This window comes from Aedes aegypti, chromosome 2 (genome assembly GCF_002204515.2).
Source record: "Aedes aegypti strain LVP_AGWG chromosome 2, AaegL5.0 Primary Assembly, whole genome shotgun sequence".
In the NCBI taxonomy this organism is placed as follows: domain Eukaryota; kingdom Metazoa; phylum Arthropoda; class Insecta; order Diptera; family Culicidae; genus Aedes; species Aedes aegypti.
Genome location: NC_035108.1, coordinates 224916078 through 224923163, shown reverse-complemented (window position 1 = coordinate 224923163; position 7086 = coordinate 224916078).

Sequence of the window (7086 nt, the reverse complement as noted above, 5' to 3'; positions counted from 1 at the left end):
TAGAACAATTCTGATTTAATTTATGTAAATCTTTTAAAATATTTATTAGTGGATGCTTATTTGTGAAGCATTGTACGAGGAATTTACAATTTAGTTCATGAAAACGAATTTTAAGAGGAACAACTCCAGATAAAACTTCAACAGATTTAGTATGAGTAGAATTCATTAATTTCAAACAAATTCTTAAACAACGAAATTGAATTTTTTCAAGTTTTGCAAATTGAGTTTGAGTGGCACAACCAAAAGTAAAACAACCGTATTCCAAAATTGAGCGTATTGTTGTTTTATAAAGAACTATCATATCAGAAGGATGAGCACCCCACCAAGTACCAGTAATAGTTCGGAGAAAATTAATCCTTTTGGAACATTTTTTCTGGATATATTTAATATGGAAAAACCAATTTAATTTTGAATCATACCAAATACCAAGATATTTATATTCATATACTTGTTCGATTTCATATCCATTAAGAAATAGATTTATATTTACTGTAGAATGCTTACGTATAAATATAATATATTTAGTTTTTTGCACAGAAAACGTAAAACCATTCTCAAAAGCCCACTTATCAATATTATCCAAACAAATTTGCATATAATGACGTATTATTTCTCTATTACATACACTAATTGAAATTACCTTATCATCAGCGAATTGAACTAAACAACAACCATTTGGGATAATAGATGATATATCACAGGTAAATAAACTGTACAAAAAGGGGCTCAAACAAGATCCTTGAGGAAGTCCAAAATAACTATTACGGGTTAATTTAGACGTCCCATTATGATAAAAATGCATGATTTTGAATGAAAACATGTTATGTAAAAAATTGGATAAAATTGAAGGAATTTTATAAATATTTAATTTTTGAAAGAGTAAATCAATAAGTACTGAATCATACGCTCCAGACACGTCTAAGAAAGTCGAAATAGTGTCCTGTTTTTTGTTGAAAGAAAGCTGAATTTGGGAAGCCAAAAGTGCTGTGCAATCACGGGTACCACGACCTTTTCTGAACCCAAATTGACTAGGAGATAAAATATTATTTTTTTCAGCCCATATCTCAAGACGATTTAAAACCATTCTTTCCATAAGTTTACGAAGACATGATAGTAAACTTATTGGTCTACGACTATCAGCCAATGAAGCATCTTTTCCTGGTTTAAGTATACTTACTACTTTAATTGAACGCCATTCTAATGGAATAACATTTTGTAAAAGAAATGAATTGTAAATTGAAAGTAAATGAGCTTTCCCTTCGTGCGGTAAATTTTTAAGAACGATAAATTTAATATTGTCAATACCTGACGCAGTATTATTGGTAATAGATAATGCTAAATTAAACTCATGTATTGAAAATGAAGAACATAATTCTGGAAAATAATTGGTTGATTGTTTGGTTTTAAAATTAATAGATTGAGGAACAAAATCTGGACAAATTTTTGATGCAAATTGATCAATCCAATTATCGGAGTACTCCAATAAAGCAGGAGAAGAATTATCATAATTTCTTAAATTTCTTGCTACAGACCACAATGTAGACAATGAAGTGTCACTATCAAGATTCTCATTAAAATGTTTCCAATAATTTCGTTTCTTGAATTTAGTAGTACGAGTAAACCAAGCTTCTGCTTTACAAATAAATCCGAAAACTTACTTCAATCAACGTTTTTGGTATAATTTGGAAAAGAAGAACTTACATTATTACTATTTTGCGTTAAATGATTCAAGTGAATCAAAATTGGAAGATGATCACTATTATTTGGATCATTTATTATGTTCCAAGTAGATTTGAAAGATAAATCAGTTGAACACAAAGATAAGTCAATACATGAATTTTTCAATGGAGGAACAGCAATTCTGGTAAATGATCCATCATTTAGAATGTTTAAATTATATTCATCATCTAAATCCATTAATAATGAACCACGACCATCAGTTCTATCACTACCCCAAGAATAGTTATGAGCGTTAAAGTCACCCAAAATGTAAAATGGATGAGGAACACTATCTAAAATCATTTTCAATTCAGATATTAAGAAGTTTGAATTGGGAGGGATATATAAACAAATAATATGAAAATTGTAATTTATATGTTTTACAGAAATAATAACATATTCCAAATGTATATTCAGTGATAAATTTATATATTTGAATTCAATGCCATTAGGGTTCATTCATTTATTTCATAATGCCGAAAATGGCTATTTTTAACACCCACCCACCCCCTCATAACGCTTTTTGTATGAATATTCTACAAATTTTGTATGAGCCGTAACGTCATACGGACACCCACCCACCCCCTTTAGCGTTATGAAATTTGTGAATAAGCCCTTACGAATACCAATCAAAATCCCACCAAAAGAAATATCTCTATCTTTACGAATTATATTGAATGATGGAATGCGTAGTACTTTTGACTCCGTTAACCAAGTTTCATTCAAACAGAAAATATCAATTTTGTGATGTTCAAGCATAACTCTCAATCTATCTATTTTAGGAAGTTAACTTCTACAATTCCATTGTAAAATATTCAAAATACCATTAGAATTTGAAGCCATTACGATGAAAATAATGAAGCAATGATGGGTCCAAATGTATTCAATTTATCAAGGATGGAGGCAAGAAATGGTAAAATCATTTTAATTATCTTTTTCCAAAAATCATTGAATCCCAACTAGCGTTGGGCAAATTTGTCCAGAACATCGATGTTACTGAATCGATTCACATTTGAACTTCCAAATCGATTCACCGATTTAATCGAATCATTTAAATCGATGTTTTTGAATCGATTTGAATCGGATGCAAATTGAAATTTATGAAGTTTGGAATGAGATCGAGTGAATTTGAATGTTTTTTTCAACTTTCAATTAAATCAGTTTTAAAAATCAATTGAACAGATTTATTACTTTAAAGCTAGTTTAAAATTTGTTTTCTTTTCCAATAATCCATTCAGAAATATTTATCGATTTCAGCAAAATAAATCGAATTGAAAAATCGAATGATGAAAATCGATTCACCCGATTTTGGGTGCTCCAAACATCGATTTAAAAAATCGATTAATCGAAATGGAAACATCGATATTTGGAACATCGATTCAAAATCGCCCAACGCTAATCCCAACATTTCTACTAATTCCTCCAAAATTCCTAAAATTGGGGAGTTTTCATTAACATTTTTGTTATTATTCGACGAATTGGCATTTGTATTCATATTACAATTTGATGGATCAGATTCTACTCGTTGAAAACCTGGAATTATACGGGAAGAGGAAGAATTTAACCGCGGAAAATTTTCATTAAATGACTTTGTATTAGTATCAAATTGAACCTGAACTTCAGGAGAAGATTTTTGAATTCTTTTTCTTTTAGAAGGGGGTTTATAAATATAGTTATCTAAATTCGAAGTGTCATCAAACTCATCATCAGTTAGAGATTCATAAATATTAGGAGCAGTTACATCCTTAAAATTTTCCAAAATTTCAGAATAAGATGACTGATTTCTGTTTTTCAGTTTTTGATTGTATTTGGACTGATTACTAATGTAAACAGGGCAATCTTTCAAAAGGTTATGTTTTTGATTACAATATATACAAAGCTCAGAATTTTTAGTGCAATCTGATGATAAATGTGGTTGACCACATTTTGTACATTTAGGTTTATTGGAGCAAAATAAATTCGTATGTCCAAAAAGAAGGCATCTTTCACAATGCATTATTTTTGGAAAATAAAGCCTAATGCGAAAAATAACATTATTAACTCTTACAAAATCGGGAAGAACTGATCCAGCAAACGTTATTTTCATACAGTTAGAATGAATATATTCAGAGCCTTTATCGTTCAATTTTAATTTTGATAAACGTTGGCAATCTAAAACATCAACAGGTGAAACGGCTTGATTTTTAAAAATTCCAATGCCGTAATTTATTACTTCATCACATTGAAGAGATTCATCATATAAAACACCATCAATTTCACAAAAATTACATGGTGCATATACACGATATGATTCTGAAAAAAGTTGCGATTCCAAAAGTGAATTTGCATCATCACGAGAACCGAAAACAACACGTAATTTATCAAGTGAAATCTTTTTGATTTCCTTGACGGAAGAATATTTTTCATATACTTTGGCCGGAATCAACAAAACATTTATAGGTACCGTCGATGGGGGTGACAATGGGTCTAGGGGGTGAGATTGGGAAATTATGATTTATGAAATATTTCAGCTAATAACGCTGATATCACTAGAATTAATCATTCATATGTTAGGAAACACATTATTACACATAATTCATCACAATATACATTTTTAGAATTAGTAGTTTTTGTTTACTATATCAATAAACTTGTATGTTGAAACTAGATAAAATTTACAACATTAAATTTCTCCTGAGTAAAGTATAACGCATGTACTTTAACCTCTATCGTTGTATTAGTAGAAGGTTGAGAGTCTTTTCATTACACTTCACAAGTATTTTCCGGAATTTAAGGATTGTTCATTTTATAAAGTGGACACCTTGTGACTGCTGTATCTTTTTAATTTATCAATGAAATTTCAATCGGTTTTCTGCACATCGTTCGACTAGTATTGTACAATGTTGTGATAATAAAAATTCTCTAAAATAATTAAAAATCACACGAATATGGAACAACGATTGAAACGGTCGATTTTTGGAGGTCATCAAAATCAATGAATTTTAGAAATTAGCAGGAAAATTAGACAATTTATATTTTTTATTTTCAAAAAAGGCTTGTTCTTCGAAAGCATCATCAATCAGAAGTCTGATGGAAAAAATCAAGTTATATTTGGAGCGTCAATTTTACAGATATAATAAAATCATTTTTCCCCTATATTTTTTAGAGAAAATATTTTAAACTTGAAGGGAATTGACATGAGTAGAATTTTTTGGTTGAAAGTAAGTCATGGGGGAAGTGCTAATATAGTATTATTATGAAAAATAACTTACGCCTTCATAGAGTTACTTATTTAGTCCCCACGTCACATTTAAAGCACAATAGAAACACAATTGCTTTATTCTTAAAAGATCTTTCAAAGTACATTGACAATCATCAAAATTGGCAACACTGCTCTTATAGAATCGATTTTATTTTCCACGTATCATTTTCATAGCATGTTATTCTGAGATCACTAGTTGAAATATTCGGAGAAAACCGTTTACAATTTGCTGTAGATCGACAAATATGCGTACATGATTTTAAAAGTATGAGACTTTTTAGTAAACCTGCCATAAACAGTAAAATTTATACTTAAGACTGTGGTTTAAACTCACGATTTAGCTCTCGTTTATACAAATATAGTTTGTTTAGTTATCCAAACTAGTTTTGAACACGCTTTTTACTTTTCTCTTTTGCTGGGAGTGAAAGGATGGTGTATCAGCAAATTTGGCCATAAATGGGTAAATCACTAAAGTTACCTAATGTCAGAGAATTGTGGAATATTATTGTTTTTTTTTTAAAGCTATACCTTTAGTAGAATAGTAAAGGATACAAACATACAGTTTGTTCAAAAAAATTAGGATTTTTGTTTTGCGAAAAATAATGTTAAACTTTGACGAACAGCTTATCTTAGGAGTTTTTGGAAAAACTATATAGCTCTTCAACCAAAAGCATTTTCTAAGATCTTATATTTTCATAGCATTGTAGAATAATAGTTGAACGATGCACAGAAAACCGATTATAATTTTATCAATAAATAAAAAAGTTATAGCATAAACAAAGTGTCCACTTTATAAAATGAACAGTCCTTAATTGATTTTTCCACAAAAATTTCATTTTTTTCGGTACGGTGTCTAAAACATTGAAAATGGGGGTGAGATTGGGTCAAGCAAGAACGATAGTAAATGAAATTGCAAGACCACTTTTTTTTACATTTTACGATGTCGGGTGTTCTCATTCCTCATTAAGATGCGTTTATTCTTTATAAATACAGCATCTCTGAACATCAAACAAGTCTACTTGAGGATTCCGTGCATTGGATAACAATACAACGCATTTTGACAACTTCTCAAACCAGCAACTGTGTTTCGTGCGCAGCACCATCGAAACATTTTATCAAATGGATTTTTTTATTTAATTATTTATTAGTGTTTTCATATTATAGAAACATCTCACGAAAGTACGAAAGAGTTGGATCGTTGAAATACCGGGATTATGACGTCAACATCTGCCTGAAATGTATTGATCGAGTAATGTCGCACCGTAATATAACTATTTGCGAAGGTTCAAAATAATCACTGTTTCAGTACACCTCTGGGAAAACTGAATAGGCTTTATGGCAATGGGGATGAGACTTTCAAGATAATTTGAGGGAAACAAAACAGGAATATTTATGTAAACTTGACGATAAATGTTGAGTCTCATATATTTTCTCATAGCTCTTCAAATTTTTGGTAAAATCGTTCTTTTAAGTGATTTATCATACTTGTGAAACATCTTAGATATCTTTTCGTCTTGTTTGCATCGTATTCATCAATATTTTTCAGCTGTGAATGGTTTTGCAATAATATTCTCAAAAACAAGTTATTACGGGCCCTATTTTATAAGTCGAGTCGACCAAAAACGACTCGACTGGAGTCACTGTCGACCAAAAATTTTGCTCGACTCGGCTCTGTCACTCGAGTTAATCGACAGTTGTCACTCTATGTGACTGGATTACTATGGAAGTCGACGGGTGACATCTGAAATATGCATGCTTACTTTGATCGACAATGACTACAGGCGAGTCACATGAATCTGCTCGATTTACAAAATAGACCCCTACAATTCCAGTGACCCAATGTCACCCCCTCTATGGGGTGAGATTGGGTCATTTTTCATTCACTTGTAGTGTCGCTGTGAATAAATATTTTTCAATAATTTTTTAAACAGTTGTTAATATACCATCAAAGTACATACACACCAAATTTGAAGTTTATTGGAGCTAAATTGCGATAGTTATTCAATAAACAAATTGTACATATGCCTTTTTGACCCATTGTCACCCCCAATGACGGTATTTGTTTTTTTTTTTTCGAAAATATACTACAAATGGACCGGCAAAAGAAACCGGATATATTTTGATAC